Raw genomic sequence first — 22,421 nt, forward strand, 5'->3', positions numbered from 1 at the left:
AATGCAACAAGATGTGCAGTTTGGGTTAAGTGTAGTGCATTTTTATCCTCTGTAAACCAGGAAGTGTGCTGTTAGCTTGCTAGTTGTAAGAGGATCAGGGTGTTTTTTTTTTTTGTTTTGTTTTTTAGACAAGCTGTTAATGGACCACAACACAGAGCAGCTAAATGCAGCTAGACATGCAGTTTGGACTAAAAGTTGTAATGTTGTCACTAATCATGAAGCATTTTTATCTTTTGTGAACCAGGAAGTGCGCTGTTAGCATGCTAGTTGTTGGACTATCAGACTGGCTTTAAACAGGCTGCTAATACAGAGCAACTAAATGAAACTAGATGCGGTTTACAAGTTACCACTGGGTAAAATGTACGATCTAATAATAAAGCATTTTTCCCCTCTGCGAATCAGGAAGTGCACTGTTACCATGCTAGCTGTAAGAAGGTTAAACTGGCTTTAGAAATGCTGCTAATGGACCACAATACAGAGCAGCTAAATACAACTAGATGTGAAGTTTGGGTTACCAGTTATAATGAGATAAAATATAGTATCTCATAAAGCATTTTTTCCCCTTTGCAAACCAGGAAGTGTGCTGTTAGCATGCTAGTTGTTTTTTAGAAATGGACCACAAAACAAAGCAGCTAAATGCAACTAGATGTGCAGTTTGGGTTACCATTTACAACAGCGTAAAATGTACTATCTAATTTATAAAGCATTTTTATCCTCTGCGAACGAGGAAGTGTGCCGTTAGCATGCTAGTTGTACGAGGATCAGACTGGCTTCAGACAGGCTGATAATACAGAGCAGCTCAATGCAACTAGATGTAAAGTTTGGGTTACCAGTTATAATAGGATAAAATGTAATATATCCTAAACCATTTTTTCTCTTTGCAAACCAGCAGGTGGACTGTTAGCATGCTAGTTGTAAGAGGATCAGACTGGTTTTAGACCGGCTGCTAATGGGCCACAAATCAACTAGATTCCAGTTCAGATCCAGTCCAGTTTGGGTTAAGTTGCAATGTAGTATCTCATCATAACGCATTTTTATCCTCTGCAAACCAGGAGGTGCACTGTTAGCATGCTAGTTGTAAGAGGAAAAGACTGGCTACAGACAGGCTGCTGTGGACCACAATACAAAGCAGAGAAATTAAACTAGATGTGCCGCTTGGATTACAAGTTGCAATGTAGTATCGAATCATAAAACATTTTATCCTCTGTGGACCAGTAAGTGCACTGTTTGCCTGCTAGTAGTAAAAGGAACACATTGACATTAAACAAGCTGATAATACAGAGCAGCTCAATGCAACTAGATCTGCAGTTTGGGTTACAAGTTACAACGGGGTAAAATATCAGCCTTTTGAAATGTGACGTAATTTTGGAAAATGTCACAAAAAAAGCCGACATTGAAACTAGGTCAAAATTAGTAAATCGCAAAGGCTGCAGTTTTTTATGGACCATAATTTCCACCACAAACAATAAAACATCTTATTCTGCAATAAAAAAACTGCTGAACCTGTAGTTTTCATCTGTACATGTCCTGAAATCTGATTCTTGCATTAGCTCAAATTTCAGTCTCAAAATGTCTGTTTAAAATTTAGACAATTCTATAAATAAAAGGTCAATTTTATGCTATTTTCCCATCTACTACAATACATTCTTACAATTCTTAGACTAGTATTCATATATGTATAAATAGGAGCCAAAAAATCTGCTCTGACTAAAATCTGAAAAGCAAATAGGAAGTCTGATATGTGTCACTCTCCCTCCACCCTCCCACATGACTGAACTTTATGAGCCCAATGAAACACCCAGGACTTCAAAACACAGGAAGTGAGACACACCTTGACAGGAAGTAGTATTCTGTTACTTCCTGTAGTGGGAGGGGAGGGGGTGAGAGAGAGGATAGAGGGTTCCTGAGCTCAACGGAAAACAAAACTTCCCCAGGACAAAAGTTCAAGTTCAGACTAAACTAAAATTATTATATTAACCTTAACCTACAAAGACTAGGGCGGGGTCTCATTAAGAAGTCGCAGATATGACACGCCTCGATATAGTGAGTTTTCGATTCGATTCGATGTGGTTTTGGTTGTGGTTCAGTAAAAAATAAAGGCTAAATCATGGTTGTGACACAAAAAGTCTTTGTTAAACCACTACCTGCAAACTCTATATGAAATACACTCATTGTAATCAAAATAATCATAAAGAAGTTTCCTTTCTCTAAACCAGTGTTTCCCAAACTATTTTTCTGGGGACCCATATTTTAAGTCACAAACCTTCAAACCCAAGTCAACAGACAAAATAAAGGTGGATTTGACCATTATTGAACATTAATGAGGATGTTTTATTGTTGACTGAGTGGTCGTGTCTCTGAACAATTAGTATGACTCAAGTTTTAAACAATGAAAAACAGGAATTGAAGCAGCAATAAAAGGATCCATAAGTTCCCTGTTTAGACATTAAATATAAGCCCATTTCTTTTTCTTTTCAACATTCAATTGAACCAACAATATTGGAACAAAAATAGTCAATAAAATAATTACAAAACGATTAGAAATTATACAAAACATATCTTAACATTTCAACATTTCTAATGAGATAAGCTTCAGTCCGAGGTGCAGGAGGAGACGCAGCAGCAGATCAGTGTCAGAACTGTATATTTCAGTCCTACATGCAGATCGTGACAAGGCGACCCAAAAAAAAAAAATCTCTTGCGACCCACCTGAGGGTCACGACCCAGTCTTTGGGAAAAATTGGTCTAAATGAGCAACAAAATTGTAGCACTGTTACAAAATAATAAAAAACATACCAAAAAAATACTCTTGGCATTATATCGGTACAGGAGCCCATGATAACATGTCATCAGATTAAGCAATACTATATTAATATCTTGATATTTTTGATTAACGAATCTTGGCTCCTGCTGGTGTGATTGGGCCTGATCGCTGGCAGATTGACCAACCACAGAACAACTCTGTGGGCTAAGCAAACCAAAACAAACATGGCGACACCGACAGAAGTAGTCCAGCGTATTTTAGTGAAAAGAGAGATTTTGTATTTGAAAAATGTGCAGAGAGAAGCGCTGCATTAGTGGACATTGTCAGTTTTGCTTCTGTCAGTCGACCCCAAGTAATTTATCCTCACATCAAATGAATTAATGACGACAGAAGCTCTTTGGCCTGTAAGTTGCGATGCAAAAATACAACATACAAAAGTGTAAGGCACAATTATTGAAGAAAATATACTCAATATTCAGACTGACTGTGGTAGCAAATGCAGTAGAAGACCTTCAGAGGAAATACTTTGAGGCAACGAACACAAAGGACTGTTGGATTGTGTGAAATTAACTGCTCATTTTTCCAGTATCCATGAAGACTTGAGAGATGCTACAGGGTTTTTACACTGTATGTGGCAGCAAATGTGGCAGAAGACCTTCCAGAAGAAATACTTGGAGGACATGATCATCTTTAGAGAGTTGGTCAAATGCATCTATAAAGTACATCTTCCCTCACTGTGCATTTCAATCAGCATTTAACATTTAAGAATTATTATTTTAAAGTAGCAGTATTTGTTCCACCGTCTCAACATCTGACTGCAGTGAACCTTTTGACCCGGTGCATTCTTTGGTCCCTCGATGCTGGACTCCGAGCAGCTAAAAACAACTTCACAGATCTATTTATAAAAGCACGTCTCTGTAATTTATTCTATTCTGAACATGGTAATTTGGATGTGCAGCGTCTCTTGAGCCAGGGCCATTTCCTAACCTCAGTCACATCCGCAATATTTAGACAGAATCCTGCAGGAAAATTCAAGACTCACTCCACGGGGTTCAAAATGATTAAAATTTAGGACTGTTGTCATAGTGAGTAATAATTTAAAAACCAAATATTATATCTTTTGAATGGAAAAAGAGTCCTGAAAATGTTCCAAATAAGAGGCAGTAGTTATAAAGTCTACATCCTTTATTCATTTATATATACACTTTATGATTCAATCTTGAATCTCAAATAAAAAACATGAAATTGTACGACCCAAACTTTTCAAAAACACAAATTGTGATGTGTATTTGCTTGTGTGATTGTGGCCATCTAAGTACTGGACCAGCACTAAAACAGGTCTGGACCAAAACTGAACCAGGACTAACAATAGGACTAAACCAAAAGTGAACCACGACTGAAGCAGGGCTGAAGCTGGACTAAACCAAGGACTAAACCAAGGACTAAACCAGGAAAAACCAGGACAGAACCAGAGCAGAACCAGGACTGAAGAAGAACTGAAGAAGGACAGAATCAGGACTAAACCAGGACTAAACCGGGACAAAGCCAGGACTAAACTAGGACTAAACAAGGACAGAACCAGGTCTGTATAAGGACTGAAGCAGGACTAAACCGCAACTAAACCAAGGACAAAACCAGGACTAAACAAGGACAGAACCAGGACTGTAGATGGACTGAAGCAGGACTAAACCAGGACTAAACAAAACAAGGACATAACCAGGACTGAAGAAGGACTAAATCAGGACTAAACCAAGGACTACAAAAGGACAGAACCAGGACTGAAGAAGGACTAAACCAAGACTGAAGAAGGACTAAATCAGGACTAAATCAAGGACTAAACCAGGACAAAAGAAGGACGGAAGCAGGACTAAACAAAGGACTAAACCAGGACTAAAATAGAACAGAACCAGGACTGAAGAAGGACTAAACCAAGACTGAAGAAGGACTACACCAGGACAAAAGAAGGACTAAATCAGAACTAAACCAAGGACTAAACAAGTACAGAACCAGAACTAAACAAGTACAGAACCAGGACTAAATCAAGGACTAAACCAGGACAGAACCAGGACTGAAGAAGGACTAAATCAGGACTAAACCAAGGACTAAACAAACCAGAACCAGAACTAAACAAGTACAGAACCAGGACTAAACCAGGACTAAATCAAGGACTAAACCAGGACAGAACCAGGACTGAAGAAGGACTAAATCAGGACTACAAAAGGACAGAACCAGGACTGAAGAAGGACTAAACCAAGACTGAAGAAGGACTAAATTAGGACTAAATCAAGGACTAAACCAGGACAAAAGAAGGACGGAAGCAGGACTAAACAAAGGACTAAACTAGGACTAAAAAAAGAATAGAACCAGGACTGAAGAAGGACTAAACCAAGACTAAACCAGGACAAAAGAAGGACTAAATCAGGACTAAACCAAGGACTAAACAAGTACAGAACCAGAACTAAACAAGTACAGAACCAGGACTAAAGAAGGACTAAACCAGGTCTAAACCAGGACTGAAATATGGACTAAACCAGGCCTAAACCAGAACTAAACCAGGTCTGAGGGAGGCGTTTTGTGTAATGACGTGTGTCTAAAGGAACAGAAGCTCTTCACTCGGAGCTGAAGAGTCACATGTGAACAGGAATGTGAAGCATGTGAACCTCGTACAACAATCAGAGCTGAAGATAGAAGACTCAATACGACTTTTATATACGAGAGAAGAAGCAGTATATAAATAGTTTTTAGATACATGTGCAATTATGAGTTGTATTGTTGTTTTTGTTTACAATTATTCAAATTAAAAGGAGTGTGAATGAGACTTTACAAATTTCAAAACCAGAAAGTGATGCCGCATTGACCGACAAATGTATGTTTTCCATCAAAAGCGTTCAAATTAAAGGTGTAACTTTACTCTTTGTGGATCCGTCGCCTTCTTGTTTCTATGGATACGTCATTGCTCTGCCTTGGAATGTTCCACAGTGTGACTTTAAACAGCTCTACTTTACATTTATTCAATTACAGGTGAATTTACAGCTCAAAAATACCTCGAAAAACAACATTCTGACTGGGAGCGGGGTCGCCTCTCCGCAGATCTGACCTGTAACTTGGTCTGGTTTGGTCTCCATGAAGATAGAAAGGTTTAATTTAATGCCATACTGTGAAACATTCCAGACAAAGCAATAACATCTCCACGGAGAAAAGAAGATGGCAAAAATGGTAAATTGTTTTATAAGATGATTCAGGCTTGATTACCTTAACCCCTAAGACCTTAATAAATTTGTTTACCTAAATAATTCAAATTAATTACTATAAATTAAAGGTACATTACGCAACTTTCTGGAGGTGTCACCTACATGATTCCACGGAAACAGAAAGTTCAAACATACTATAATCAAAAGAATAACATTCAGTTCAAATAAGAGTCGGGTCTGTGGAGATGCAAGCCTGACCCCAGTAAGGATTAGGGACTTAACGATATCCAAATCTCTCTGTACGATATTTTCACGATATACATCCCACAGTTCGATATTTACTGCGATATAACAAAATTGTGAATGTTACTTTTTCCTTTTAAAATGCGAGACTTTATTTAGGTTATGTCATAATCCAAAGAATTAAGATTTAAAAGTGCTTGTAACAATTATTTTTTCATGTAAGTGGCAGTGAAATGGAGCAAAGGATCATGGTCTATGTAGTTCCCTTTGTTTTTGTACCTATATTATTTTCTTGTAATTCGATATTGTGATGGCCCACGATATTATTGTGAAACTCCTGACGATACGTTACATCCCTCGTAAGGATGCGTGCTTTTTATACATTACACAATGAATTAATGCTTTTATTTTAGTCTATTGTTTGGATAGAAAGTTACATACTGTGGCTTTAAAGGTTGTATAGAGGATTTTTTTAAGGGAAGAGAAATAAAGCGACAGTTCTTTTACAAATGTTGTGCCTGCGTGACACCACCTTCATCCTCCACAGCTCCCTCAGTAGAAACATCTCCTCCCGCCTCCTTACTCTAGAAATCACGTTTTTTTTTACAGCCAGTGCCCGTTCAGAATTACTGTTGAAATGACCTGTCTAGAAATAATTTATCGACCGACGCGTCAGTTTTTAGACCCTTCATCCGCTTCATTCGCGCAATCACTGGAAGGAATCTCTGAGAATCACCTCGGTTTGTCTTTGCTCCTTTTCCCCTTCTCTTCGTCTTTCAGCGACCTCAAAAAACGACTTTCTTTTGCGGCGAACTGGTCGTGGATTCTCGTCCGCCGTCGCGACAAACTTTGTGAGAAATGTGAGGAAGCTACAGTTTGAAAAAGCCTCTAAGAACCGCTGCATAAACCACATGATCCCTGCATCCCGACGAGTTAGTTACACTAGAAACGTAGGGAGTTTGATTGACGACCTGACAGCCAATAGAAAATGAGGCAGCCTCGTTTTCTATTGGCTGATGTTTATCTGGCCTCAACACGTCCACAGTTGATAGATTTTCATTCTTTTTTTTTTTTGGTCATCATAATTCCAAGGCTGCTGCATCTCTGTAATGGTATTTTAAACTTTCATTGACAATTTGAAACAAAAAAAAAATCCTCCATACAACCTTTAATGTGTAGGTATTAGCTTTAAAGTGGTACAGATTTACACATTTCCCAAGAGATTTTAGTACAGGATCTGAGCACAGGGCAGGTTTTGGAGTCTGTTTAATCCAAATTACAATTATTCTACTCTAAATATTTAAATCGTAATAGTAGTTGGTAATTACTTTAATAATTAATTACTTGCAATTAAGAAACTCCAGCTCTAACCGGTCCAAATTGTCACTCATTGTAATGCTGTTTTTGTATGTTTGGTTGTTTTTTTTCTTTCTTTCTGATGTCAGTGTAATTTTATTTTGATTTTTTTTTCGTCCGTAATGTGTAGAGACATGCTGTATGTAGAGCAGAAATAAATTATAAAACAAAATATATTACTTAAGTAGAGGGAGTGAGGCGACGTTATTGTAACTGGAAGGACAAAACATGTACAATCCATGTATCATTCGTTCATTCGTTTTTCAAAATAAAACCAAAAATAAGAAAAATCATTTGTCTCCAAAACCAAAATGAAAAGACAAACGATTCGTTTTTTTTGTGTTTTCGATTTTGGATTTAAATGAATAATGGAAAAAACAGATAACAGACGTTTCCCTTTTCTGTGACTTAAACTGCGATGCCAGACTGGACCAGGACTAAACCAGGACTAAACCAGGTCTAAACCAGGTCTAAACCATCAGTCCCGGTCTCGGTCCCGGTCTCAGTCCCGGTCTCGGTCCCGGTCTCGGCCCCGGTCTCAGCCCCGGTCTCAGCCCCGGTCTCAGCCCCGGTCTCAGCCCCGGTCTCAGCCCCGGTCTCAGCCCCGGTCTCAGCCCCGGTCTCAGCCCTGCAGCACCTCCAGGCACGTACCAACACTCAGTTCTGGTTCAGTCCTGGTTCAGACCTGGTTAGACCTGGTTAGACTGGTTAGACCTGGTTTAGACCTGTTTAGACCTGTTTAGTTTAGTCCTGTTTAGTCCTTTAGACCTGGTTTAGACCTGGCTTAGACCTGGCTTAGACCTGGCTTAGACCTGGTTTAGTCCCATTTCTGTCCTGGTTCAGTGAAATTATTATCCATCTTTTCATTTTGGTTCTGGAGACAAATAAAAGAAGAAAATAATAGTTTTTTCATTTTCTTATATTTGGTTTTATTTTGAAAATCAAATGAACGAGTGGCACACGGATTATGCACAAACTCTGGCCACAAAATTGACAGAAACTAAAATTATCTGAAGGGGCGGTGCAAGAAACACAAATCTTCACATCATTTCATATTGTCAACATAAAACTTTCATCACTTGTCGACTTACTCACAGCGGGAAGAGTCACCAAAACGTCAGAAAAAAAAAAAAAGCATTGCAAAAACACATGCATTTCTTCACATATTCGCTATGACAGATCCGCACTGTAATAATCCTTCTAATGCAAATCAGACATGACTCCTGCAATGTTGACAACAAGCATCAGATAAACTATTGCACACTTCCTTTCATAAAACGCTAATATTTACACAACGTCATTAGAACCAAGCAAAGCAAATTCATTTATGGTATTTAAAGGGTCCAATATTACACAGAAATTAACCCTTGTGAGCTTTAATTATAATGTTGTTACCTCCTCAAAAACAGACCTGGAGTTGAGTTTTGTTTCATTCACACATGTTTGAGTAACTCTTTATTATTAGTCTGTCTGCATCTCCAAAACTCAAAATACTCTGTTCCACCTTGTGATGTCATGAAGTGGTAGTTTTCAAGTTAAGCTCAAGCTCCTTTTACCTTTAGTTCAGTAGTAGTGTCCTAGTACTCGAGACCGGCTGAGACCTTTTTTTTTACGATCTTGGTCTCGTCTCAGACTTGGGCGCGTTTGGTCTCGGTCTTGAAGGAGCTTGGACTCGGGCTTGTCTCGGTCTCGAAGGCGCTTGGACTCGGGCTTGTCTCGGTCTCGAAGGAGCTTGGATTCGGTCTTGTCTCGGTCTTGTCTCGGTCTTGAAGGAGCTTGGACTCGGTCTTGTCTCGGTCTTGAAGCTTGGAGCTTGGACTTGGACTCAGTCTTGTCTCGGTCTTGATGGTGCTTGGACTCAGGCTTGTCTCGGTCTTGAAGGCGCTTGGACTCGGGCTTGTCTCAGTCTCGAGGTCTGACACTCGATGTGTGATAAAATGGAGATAGATTCATAAAACATTGATATACAGGTGCCAAAATAACTGTAAAATCCAAATAAATGTTGCAAATGACAATGGTCTTGATTTGGTCTCGATGGGCCGTGGTTTCAGTTCTGTCTCTGTCCTGGCTCAGTCTTGACCCTCAGAGGTCTTGGTCTTGTCCTGGTCTTGGGACCTTGTGGTCTCAAACTGGTCTTGGTCTCGATTAGTGCGGTCTTGACTACAACACTAGTAGATGCAGTTAATTATAGTCAATTTATTTTTTTAATTAGTTACTGTTTTTTATCTATTTTATTCTTTTTAGTACTGCTTTTATTTTTATTTTTTTTATTATTTTGATTCATTGATTTTATTTTTATTCTTTTACTATTCTGTTTCTTTTCCTCTCATAATTCTGCTGACCTTTTCGAGCAAACATGTCAAACTCAGGTCCGGGGGCCAAATTTGGCCTGTGACATAATTGTATTTGTCCCGCGATACAGAAATTATTTATTTCAAATGTTGTTATTATTTTATGCTTGTTCTGGATTCAATGTTAAATCAAAACTATTATTAAACATTTATTTTAATAAGAAAAGGTTTAACATTGCAGATCTCGAAAGAAGAGAAAACATGCAGATGTTGACATTTTTCAATAAATATTTAGTTTGGCCCAAGACTAAGTCCCAGTTTTTAATTTTGAACCTCTGTGAATCTGAGTTTGACACCCCTGGTTTAGTGTTAAATGTGTTAAATTGCTCTGTGAAACACGTCGGAAACTGTCTTATTTATAAAATGTGCCATACAAAAAAAACTGGATTGAAATTCCAGCGCTGAAATCATCCATCCTAGGAGCATGAAAGGTGTATGGAAGGAGTTTAGAAATGCAATGGAGCACTTCCTGTATTACCAAATGACATCACAAGGTAGAACAGAGTGTTTTCAGTCAGAGAGAAGAACTCTAAAGTGTAAATATGCAGGGTTTGTGTGTCAAACATGAATGAAACAAAACACAACTCCAGGTCTGTTTGTAATGAGGAAACAAAATTATAACATACATCAGAAAATAATGTAATACAGACCATTTAAAAGCTGGTTTGTAGCTCCAATGTCATTCCACCAGTTCATCTTATAATCTTATATTTAGGCAACAACGCACGTAAGCCCATCCAAATCATGTTTATAGCAAAATAAAACAGAGAAAACATACCTTGCATTCAAATCTGCATAGAAAAAACTGCCTTCTGGTGCGAAAAAGACCAAAAATATATGTTGTTTTCAATGTTATACGATATTCCTTTTGATGTATGCAGGTGGTCTAGCCTCATTCAGCCGACATAATACGGCCAGTCAATGGCCACATCCGTCAATGAACGCTTGAGGAAGCCGGGAAGCAAGGATGCAAGGAAGTAGGACGCGAGGAGGAGGAGGAGGAGGAGGAGCGAGGATACGATTTTTTTGACCCCCAATTCAAAATCCTACGAGCTCAGAACAGCCCTTGAGTTTTTAGTATGCGGCGTGCAGCAGGTATGGTTGACGGCATGTGCGTACAGAGAGAGAGAGGGAGCCGGGGGGGGGGACGGGGAGGATGTGGGGGCGGGGACGCGACGCATCATTGTTGAGAGCGGCCAATCGCAGCGAGGAACCCCCTGGAAGAGCACACTGCCTCCCACGCGCAGCCTCTCACTCAATGCAGAAGTAGAAAAAAGGCAAACAAGCATTATAAAAGCCCCGTATAGAGGTAATATAACGCAATCAATGGACAGATAACGAAAGATATAAGGGACAGATGAGCGGGCAAAGCTGCGGTGAACAGACAGAGGCGTTAGGTTTAGTAAATCGCCAACAGGGAAGTCATTTAGAGCTTAATCAGAGTCAAATCGAAATCACAATATGAATGGAAGCAATTAGCAAATGACAAAGGCTGCAGTTTTGGAATTACCATCATTTCCTCCACCAACAAAACCACAAAATCTCTTATTCTGCATAAAAAACTGCTCGCCCTGTAGTTTAGATCGGTACAAACATGCGCTGAAATGTGATTCTTGTGTTCAGGTTTCAGGATTTTAGTCCAGGGGTTCTCAAAGTGCGGTGAGGAGACTCCTGGGGGTCCTTGGGCGATGTGTTGGGTGTTGGGGGTCCACGAAAAAACTGTTGACCATGACTCATTGGAGTACTCATGGTAATAATAGTAGTAGTAGTATTTTATTGGGTCATTTTGCAGCACTACAAAAATAAAAAACAAAACAAAACATAGACTACAACCCCATGAATCATGACCGAAAGCGTTTAGGCTGAAGTGAGAAGTATTTATAATGCCAAATCCAGGGGTCTCCAACTTTTTTCTTCAGGTGAGTTTTACCTTTACCGAAAGAAAATGCCAAAGAGCTTCTAATTCTAGTGGTAATTACTTACTTACTGTCACTTCAAGTAATTTGCTACATAACAATATTACTGTGTTTAAAATGTTAAATATTGCAGCACTCTCACGAAAATAACTGTCGCTGATCGTCAAATAACAATCAGCAAGCGAAGATGCCGAACTTTTGCGCCGTATATGGACTGAACCAGGACGAAACCAGGTCTAAACCTGGAATCAAAACCAGGACTAAATCAGGTCTAATCCAGGTCTAATCCAGGACTAAACCAGGTCTGAACCAGGACTGACTAAACCAGGACTAAACCAGGACTAAACCAGGACTAAACCAGGACTGAACCAGGACTGAACCAGGGCTAAACCAGGACTGAAACCAGGTCTAATCCAGGTCTAAACCAAGTCTAAACCAGGATTGAACCAGAGCTAAACCAGGTCCAAACCAGGACTAAACCAGGACTAATCCAGGTCTAATCTTGGACTATGACTTGGAATCTAGGACTGCCCCTGAGAGAACCCCGAGTCTGTGGAGCAGGGTGTCCACAAAGCTCAATCGGGCGTCAGCTGCTCTTCGCCTCGTGGAGCATGGAGTTCTACATCGGTCCTTTCGCCCGACTGTCTATGCAGGTGCACCTCCGGGCCCGTCCCAACACTGGGAAACGTAACGATGGCATTTCACTGCTGCTGATATCACAGTGATTTTAGCGAATTTGTATGAAGAAAAACAAAAAACCCACCGCTTCAATCCAGGTTAAAAAATCAACTTTTGGGGTGGGTCGGTGCAACCTAAATTTGTTTGTTTTGGAAGGAATATTCCGCAGCATCTATTTCGCATCTAATCAATTACTCTTTTTATTGCCCTAAAATAACTTAATTTTTACTGTGAGTGTGTTTGAGTCTCAACAAATCTGACCTGGAGACAAGCAGCAAATGCACCAACACATTACATATATATATATATATATATATAATCCTTATTATTCTTATGGGCGTCAACACTACCAACTTGTGGCATGTCAGAAATGAGTAAAGATTCAGTTCCCCAGTGTGAGCTCGGAGCTGTGTGCAGAGGAGGGAGCCGTGTGCAGAGGAGGGAGCCTCATGACTAACGGCCTCTTCCTGTCGGTTTGTCTTATGCAACTTCACACTGCATCATGATTAGCAAATCTCCAAGGCTGAAATTGTCTCTAATGTAACGTGCTTTACAAATGTGGTCTAAATCTGTGTAAAAGCTGCTACAAAACCTTTACAAACATGTTCTGAAATGTTCCTGTGTGTCAGATGCCCTCCCTGTGTCTCTATGGACTCTGTATAATTCTGTATAAGACCTGCTTAGTACAGGTTTGTCACGATAATTACTGCAGACTTATAGTTTATATATGTCAGTATATTACAATTTCTTTGCATTAGTGGGGAGATTTGTGCCATTTTAATGCACTAAAGTAAGTGAGCATAAAGTCAGTGGCTTAAAGTGGTTCCAATATTATTGTTTATCACAATATATCACCGTAACAAATTATAATATATCGTGTTTAGACATCTACAAACATGCCTGGGATTGTTGTATTAGTTTAGAAGTTCAGTTTCATTTAGTTCTAAAGGAGCATTAACTTCTGTGGAGGGTGAACACCACCTGCTTGTCTCCATGGAGATGGAACTAGTGTTTTGTAAAGAATGTTTTGCAATATGGCATTAAATGTGTCTATTTTGTATCTAATGAATTACACAGCTTTTTTTCCTACAATAACTTAATCTTGACTGTGAGTGTGGGTGCCTCTCCACAGATCTGACCTGTAAGTGGGCCTAGTGGCATCAGCACATGGAAGTATAATAAAATCTGGAAGATCAATCCAAGATGGTGTCGTATTGTTTTCAATGGTTTGTGTTCATTGCCACACCGCAAAACGTGTGACATCAGAAACATGCAGTTCTGACCAATCAGCTCACACGGGCTCAGACCAGGTTAAGTCTTACAAAGCTATCTTTTAGGCATTTTAATTGTTTTAAAATGTTTCTAAGTTCATATTGTAAAAAATGAAGAAGTGTTCTATGGGACAATTCTTTCTGGGTCAGATCTCCCAGGAGCTGCAGTACCTGGAGTGGCCACTAGTCGATCGCACACAGGGACAGAGGGGGAGTGTTTTATCCAGTTCTTATTACAGATCCATGCATCACCATGTAGACAGGCCGCAAATGCACCAACATACACATTAAAAACTGTTCTTACTAATCTTATGGGTGTTGAGGTGTGTGTGATAGCCTATTATACTTTGCTTCACTTGATCAGAGAATACATCAGCCATGGGAAAATGGCCTAACATGCATTTTAAAAAAGAGCATATGCCAGTCTTTGGGAAAATATCAAAACCAAAACAGAGGCTGCATGGGCCACACCATACAGCCTACAGTATTTTCCGGGCTATTAGGTGCTCTGGATTATAAGACGCACTGTCATTAAATGGTCTATTTTCGAACTTTTTTCACAAATAAACCGCACTGGACTTTAAAGGAAACCCAACAGTGTGATGGGTGAGTGGTTTTGTTTGTTTGTGTCGTTCACGGTGACTCTGGGCTTTGTTCAGTTGTGGCGTGTAGGGAGGGTGTGTCTGGGACCAACGGATTGTCGGCGTGTTCGCAGTGACTCAGTTGTTCAGTCGTGTCTAGAAGTGGCACATTGCGCTCGCTTTTTCGGTTCGTTCCTCCGTTCCGTTCCTCGTCGGCGTGGAGTGATGAGTGTGTCTGTGGGTGTTTTTCGCTGTGCGGTCTCTGTTTGCTCAGTGTGTGTTTGCGTGTTCTGCGGGTGGTGCGGCTTTGTAGTTTACTGAAGTCGTGCTGGGACACCCGAGTGGATTCGTGTATGGGGCGCTCTGGATTGTGGGGCGCGCGGCCGTTTTTTGATGGGGTTAGAGGCTTAAGATCGGGTCTAATAGCCCGGAAAATACGGTAAATAAATAACCAATCAAGTTCATTGCGCCAGCTCAATGAGACGACACTCTGGCAGCCCAAAACACATATGACGTGTCGGAATAGCGATACTAAAAAGTGTCAGATGACTGGCACTTCTAAATAGAGGCATGTCGTAATCCCGGCATGTCTAAATAGGCGGTGGACCCTGGAAATAGGGCTCCTCCGGTAACACAGACCCAATCTCTCACATAAAGAGAAGGATTTAGAGATGAAGATGTGTCACTCTGAGCTAGGAGTCACTCTGGCCATGCTACGTTGTCTTTTGATTAGATATTATTTTTTACTAACTTGTAAGAATGAGTCATACAAATCACTATGATGCTTTAGTTCAGAAGTGGTTCAAAAATCAGGTACTCCAGGTTTCACCATTTAATCTCCACATATACCGGACCATCCCACACTCATGTAAAGTCTCTCGTCCTCCGTGCCCGCCCCTCTCTGCCGCTCTCAGCAGAAGCACATGTAAAGTCTCGTTCACTGCCCTGTGCTAATTGGCGTCGTCATTAGTGCTTCACGCGTCGGAGCAAACAGTCAAACACACTCCAGCTGTTTAAATATCTGCACTTTGGCTTTGGCTTTAGCTCCTCCTCAGGGCTCAGTTTACTACAATACAGTCACTCCAGACAAATACTCGTACAGGAGGTTTGTATTGATACTTCGCAGCTGACGTCATCAACATTTCCTGGGGGTGCGATGCTGACTGGAGGCACTTCTCTGTCTGAAGCTCCGCAGGTCAGGTTAGTTTACAACAGATGAGATGATTTGTGCTGTTGAGAAAAAAATACAAAGAGAGGGGCTTGTTGAATGTTCAGACTCATCTTGAAGGTGCATTGTGTAACTCGAGGAGGGTCCGACAAACACTTTTCTCCATGGAGATGTTATTGCCTTGTCTGGAATGTTTCACAGTATGGTATTAAACCTTTCTTCATGGAAACCAAACCAGACTAATGAAACCAAACCAGACTAATCGAGAACAAGGCCAGTCCGAGACCACAGGGACCAAGACAAGGACAAGAGCAAGACGTGCGAGAGTCAAGACTTTTAAAGGTTAAGATCAAGACCAAGACCACAGCCCATCAAGACCAAATCAAGATAATCTTTGTAATTGTTGACATTTATTTGTATTTCACAGTTATTTTGGCACAAATATATCAATGTTTTTCTAAATCTAAATCTTCTTCTAAATCTGGACGAGTGTCAGACCGAGACAAGACCGAGACCGAGACCGAGGCCAACCGCCTTCAAGACCGAGACCAAGTGCCTTCAAGACCGAGACAAGACCGAGTCAAAGCGCCTTCAAGACCGAGACCAACCACCTTCAAGACCGAAACAAGACCGAGTCCAAGCGCCATCAAGACTGAGACAATACCGAGACCAACCACCTTCAAAACCGAGGCCAAGCGCCTTCAAGACCGAGACCAAGACCGAGACCAAGCGCCTTCAAGACCGAGACAAGACCGAGTCCAAGCGCAGTCGAGTCCAAGACGAAACCAAGACTGTAAAAAAACGGTCTCAAGGCCGGTCTCGAGTACTACGACACTACCATTCACAGTTAGAATGTCTATTTTTTCGAAGTATTTTTGAGCTATAAAACCACCTGTAATTGAATAAATGTAAAGTAGAGCTGTTTAATGTCACACTGCGGAACATTCCAGGCAGAGCAATGACATCTCCATAGAGACAAGCAGGTACTGGACCCCCAACCGAAAAAGTTACATAGTGCAACTTTAAATAATTTCACCATACATGAAGAAGATTTATTTCAGTGACGCATGTAAAACGAAGGAGCTCACTGGTGACTCATCAGTTTCAATAAAACGACAAAACATTTCTCTCACTGCAGTTCTTAACAGTTTAGTGCTTTGCTCACTGATTCTGCAAAAATTCACCATCCCCTGCGATATTTTCTTCCCTTTATTTTTTCATCATAAGCAGCTGTACTTGTTTTGATACAGACGGACCATGATTGGCTGATCCACCTGTCAATCACGTCCATTCACTGGTATTGGACAAACATTTGTAGTTCCAAAGATATACAAAATTAGAATATTGGGTATAAAGTTAAACAAGAGTATAATTTCTATTTTTGAGGGGGATGGGGGTGTGGTGAATTTACAAACCAAAACAATACAACAGCTCTTAGCACATTTACAACATGGCCCGCCGAACGAGAAACCAAAACATTCTCCATAATCTTATCTGGGTTAATTTCCCTTTCGTCTCGTCACTTCTTCCAACATCAACATCGTCCCGTTTCTGGAGAAAGTCCAAAGTTTCAGTTATTTACTAGAGCTGCTTTTGAACAGTGAGATAGAGCTGAGAGGGCCACACCTTATCCTTCCTTCCTGCGGCGTAAGAGCCAAAACTCACATCATGGGAACCAGCTTTAAAAGTCCTACATTACGCAAAGTTGAGTCTTGTGAGCTTCAGGACGTGTTATAATGTAATACCTCCTCAGAAACAGACCTGGAGTTGTGTTTTGTGTGTTAAGCATGAAGCAAAACACAACTCCAGGTACATTTGTGATCAGGAAACAACGTTATAACATAAATCAGTGTCATATGGGCCCTTTAAAGTGGCTGTACGTACCATTTTTTTTCCTATTTTCAAGCCAAATTTTGTAAAACCAGCCCTTGGGGTCAAAATGAGACCGCTGTGTGCTGTCTGTAGGTTAGGTTGCTTTATTCGTACCCGTAGGTAAATTTGTTTTGCAGATTTGAGAGGCTGGTCCCACATTTCACATTTCATTCATCCACAATAAAGTGTAACAGTGCTCCAGTGCAGAATGTGGTTTTGTTCCATCAATAATTCCTTAAATTCATTGATCAGTCTTGGCTAAGATCACAATAAATATTCAATATATAAAAGGACCCATGATTTTTTTCAAGACAATGTACTAAAAATCAATTGATAAATAGATTACAATTTATTCTTAAGTACAATAGCAGCTGGAATGAAGCTCCTCTTAAAACAATTCATTCTAGATCTTGGGTCTAAAAGCTTCTGGCCAGTAGCCTCATTAATCAGCCTGTTTCACTTCGTGGAAACCATCTGACCTCGCAGCATTAGGATTCATTTGCTCAATGGTAGGTGGGTGCTTTTTCCATTCAACCAATCGCTGTTATTTGGTCGTGATTTATGCAATGCACCACTAACGGGGATAACTGGTATATTAAGCTTTTCTCAAATCCCGTAGGACGAAGGACAATAACGTCTTTCCCCTTGATAAAATTCACCAAACATTCTCTTTGTGGCTTTAAATCCTCGATCTCGGGAAACGTTGCCAACACAGAATGTCTGGTTCTTCGCTGATTGGTTGGAGCCCGAACGCGTACTTCCTTCCGGGGGTTCTTCCAAACCGTCTGGTGTATTCCGATTCCTGACCTAGTCGCTGGAGAGAAATGAAAATGAGCGGAGGCACTAGGTGGCACCAGTCTGGTTACCTGTAAGTGACATCAAAGACGAGATTAGAGTCTCGTTCCCCGTGGAAAAGCTTTGGCAGGTTGTGAAGACGCTGCTGCTGAACCCACGGTTTTATCACATGCCCAGTGTCGGGAACTACACCGGAAGTCAGTCGTCCGCATGTTTCCAGACGTCTTCCGGTAAGTGAGAATATTACAGCCTATTAGACTGATATCGTATTTCACTGAATCTCAAATCTGCGGGTGAGTGACTTTTTATTCACTTGTCTCATCTGTTCAGTTTGCAAATCAAACCGTACATTAAAGTTCTTCGTACAGCCTGCAGAATGTTCACTCGTGCAGTAATAGGGCTGGGTATCATTAAAAAGTTGCTGATACGATACACAGGCCAGGATACGATACATATCTCGATACAGCGCACTTTCGATTCAATAGGATTTCTAATAAATTCAATATGGTTCAACGAAAAATAAAGGCTAAGTCATGGCTGTGATACGAAAAGTCTTTGTTAAACCACTTCTTGTGCAAAGTTCATATGAATATACAATGAATATATCAAATATGTTGCATAAACGAGTTTTCTTCTTCTAAACAAGCAACAAGACTGTAGCTCTGTTTCAAAATAATTAAGTAAAATATACAAAAAAATACAGCCCCCGATATTTATACTGTATCATCACATTAAACAATACAATTAGGGACGTAATAACCGAAATATTATGATATCCTGTTGTCAAAAGTCTCACAATAATATCATGGACCGTCACAATATATCGAATTACAAGTTCCTTCGCTTAAATGCAGGTTTTATAGTAGCAACAGCTTATAAACATCAGAAACTACATATCCCATGATTCATTTCAGCGCAGACAACATGAAGAAATATGTTTTTTACTTGAATTCTTGGGATTATGACAGAAATAATTCACACCAAAATCTTGTCAAAGCAAAAACGTGTCCTAGCTACAATTATATCTAAAATATCGCAATAAATATCGTACTGTGAGATGGATATCGTGATAATATCGAACCAAGAGATTTGGATATCGTTACATCCCTAGATAAGATATATCGATATTTCAATATTTTTGCACAACCCCAGTAACAAACATCTTAATCGCACTCCTCAATAAAAACAACCACTACAAGTTATTCAAAACAGGACTCAATAAAATCCCATAACAATCATCTTACGTAAACTATTTGGTGTTTAATAAAAGGGAAGTTGTAGTGAAAGTGTGAAATGTGAGGAAAGAGGAAATGGCATTACAAGAATATTCAGCAATTTCAACCCACTGAGTTCTCCCCGCAGAAAATATCAAATATGTGAAACACCTTGTTTATTTTAAAGCATCCATTTCCTCTTTAAGGATTATTTCAGAAGTGTAATTCACAACCGGCCGTGGGTTTCTGCTTCAGTCTTAGCCAGATATGAGAAACTGTGAATTTATACACATTTATAAACAACAAAATCTCCTCTCTTACTAATATTCTGCATAAAAACTGCTAACCCTGTAGTTTAAATCTGTAAAAAATGTTCTGAAATCTGATTCTTGTATTAGTCAGCAGTGATTTCAGTCTTTTCGTCACTTTTTTGGACGTGTTTAAAATATTAACTTTTAACAGAATTGTATTATTAAAACTAAAATTGCAAATCCTGGTTCGAAAAATCACAATTAAATATTTTACTGACATTTATCCCTACTACAGTTCGTCCTGAGTCTGAAAGAATCTCTGCAAAAATCAGTATTTCTAAAAGAGCGAGTCTAAAATTACACGTTATCTTTTATTTTCGTTTTGCTAAGTTTTTCCTTTAACTGTTGAGTCTGGCTGTAACTGGAACTTCCAATTTTAAACAGCTAAAAAGAGACCACTGCTGCTAATATTTTCCCCTCTCCCGTCTCCCAGCTGTGATCACGTCTAAACAATAATGACACATGACACCTAGTGGTTAAACGCGGACATTGCACTTATAGTCCAGGAGCCTGTAGTGATTTAAAAGTAAGTGATTTTAAGAAATACGCAGTGTTTTTATTCAACAGTTGGTGCTAGGGATGTGAAAAGTATCGAAAATCAGATAATAATCGATACTGAACCTAGTATCGAGAGTATATACTAAACTTTATACCGGCTCAAGAGTCATATTCTCTCTGCGGGAACACACCCCCTCCTCTTGGGCAGCACTCGGGTACCTGCTGCGCCCGGGAGGGGGGGGACGTTCTCGCTGACCTTTAGTCTGTGATGTATTGAGTTAGAAATCAGCTTCTATGTCATAATAAGATTAAATGTGAACGTAGCGAGACCAAATATCAGGCCTTGTTTATGTCATTTTACCGACCTTCCCGAAGCGGCACACATTTTTACAGTTTGCAACATCAATATAATCCTCATTTGCTCGCAGAAATTTACCATGAAGTCGTATTTTAAATATTTTTTCTTGTTCCTCATGTCCTATAGCGTCTGTAACTGCTGATGTGGGAAGAAATATGATAATTATTTCTTTACCTGCTGCCATGAATGTAATTTGTAAGCAGCGCAACACAAGAAACTTAGACAGCTACAAAATTTGTTCAAAAATCATCTTAACTATGTATTTCACTGAAATATGTAAAATAAAATTCTGAAATAGTTATCTGGGAGGAATTTTCTGAAACACTGTGTGCCTAACTTCCCGGCTGAACACATAGAACCAGCATTTATTTAAGGTTTGCAGATGGACTGAGGAGAGAACTGGCAATTCATAATTATAAGGTAATTAATACAATATATAATGAAAAAAACATATTTTTTTATTTATATGTATATAGATTAACTAACTTTCATAAAGGGTACAATTCAGGGGGACTTTCCAATTGGAGTTCTGAAGTCAGTAAGCTGTAGTTTTCAAGTTAACAGGTACATTTTACTGCAGAACATTGGCAATTCCGGGGCTGAAATTATCCAAATCATTCTAGTGAAGGTGCGTGGAGTTTAAAAACACAGTGGAGCACTTCAGAGTGGTTTCAGTTTGAGAAAAGCGCTCAGTCTAAATATGCAGGTTTGTGTGTTAAACATGTGTGAATGAAACAAAACACAACTCCAGGTCTGTTTGTGATGAAGAAACATCTAATATCAAATCAAATCAAATGTATTTGTATAGCACATTTAAAACAGCCAAAGCTTACCAAAGTGCTGAACAATGAAATAAAACATACAATTGACAAAGCAACGACAATAGTATATATATATATAAAATAACAGCAAGGTGCCAAGGTGTCTCTTCCTAACTCTAGACAAATGCCAGGGAGAAAAGGTGCGTTTTGAGCAAGGATTTAAAGTGCTCCAGTGTTTGTGCAGTTCTAATGTGCAATGGCAGAAAACATGATAACATAGATCAGAAAATCTCATAATACGGGCCATTTAATGTTGAAAAATCACATTCTACTGCCTAAATAAAGTGTTTTATTATCATTGTGGTATTGGAATCAGTATTGAGTAACAAATTTATCCCTTAGTATCAAAATCGAGATTGAATATATCGTGACAACAATAGCTGGTAGTTCCCAAATCCATGTAGTGTCACTAAATGAAACCACTTCAAGCAATTAGGGATGGTCAGATATGGATTTCTTTTATAGCCGACACTGACTCCGGTATTGTGCGTCGCTGCTGCAGCTGATAACTGTACCAATATTTGCTGATATCAAAATGAACTCAAAATAATAATTACAAATTGGTTTATCTGGGGTATAAAGTCATTTGTCTCGTGATTGTGTAAACATAAAAGGCACCTGCTTCATTGCTCTTCTATTTCCATCTGAACTCACCAGTCTGATTAAAGGTGATGTACTGAGTCTCGTGAGCGTTTAGTCATGTTATAACGTCGTCAAAAACAGACCTGGAGTTGTGTTTTGTTTCATTCACACATGTTTGAGTATTTGTTTATCATTAGTCTCTTGTGAAGTCATGAAGTGGTAGTTTTGAAGTTAACACATGGGAGTACTTCTTGTATTAATGACATCCCAAGGGAGAACAGAGTGTTTTCCATTTGAGAGAAGAACTGAATATGCAGGATTTGTGCGTTAAATATGTGTAAACGAAACAAAAACACAACTCCAGGTCTGTTTGTGATGACGAAACTGCATTAGGACTAACTAGGACTGTCGCAATAACCGCAAAAATGAATCACCGCGGTACTAAGAGGTC

The 22,421-nt window shown here is 39.6% G+C and overlaps 1 protein-coding gene across 2 annotated transcripts in view; it reads right to left on the minus strand.

The window, feature by feature from the left end:
* pald1a (phosphatase domain containing paladin 1a) overlaps positions 1-22,421 on the minus strand; it is a 225,728-nt gene that overhangs the window by 195,453 nt on the left and 7,854 nt on the right. Inside the window, exon 1 of one of the 2 annotated variants that reach the window (XM_055150025.1) lies at positions 10,684-11,010. The exons of the other annotated variant lie outside the window; for it this stretch is intronic. The gene's annotated coding sequence lies outside the window, so the exon portion shown is untranslated. Of the gene's footprint in view, positions 1-10,683; positions 11,011-22,421 lie in introns of those variants that run through there. 2 annotated transcript variants of the gene reach the window in all.

This window comes from Boleophthalmus pectinirostris, unplaced genomic scaffold, assembly GCF_026225935.1.
Source record: "Boleophthalmus pectinirostris isolate CB_2022bp ecotype Guang Dong unplaced genomic scaffold, ASM2622593v1 HiC_scaffold_14, whole genome shotgun sequence".
NCBI classification, from domain to species: domain Eukaryota; kingdom Metazoa; phylum Chordata; class Actinopteri; order Gobiiformes; family Gobiidae; genus Boleophthalmus; species Boleophthalmus pectinirostris.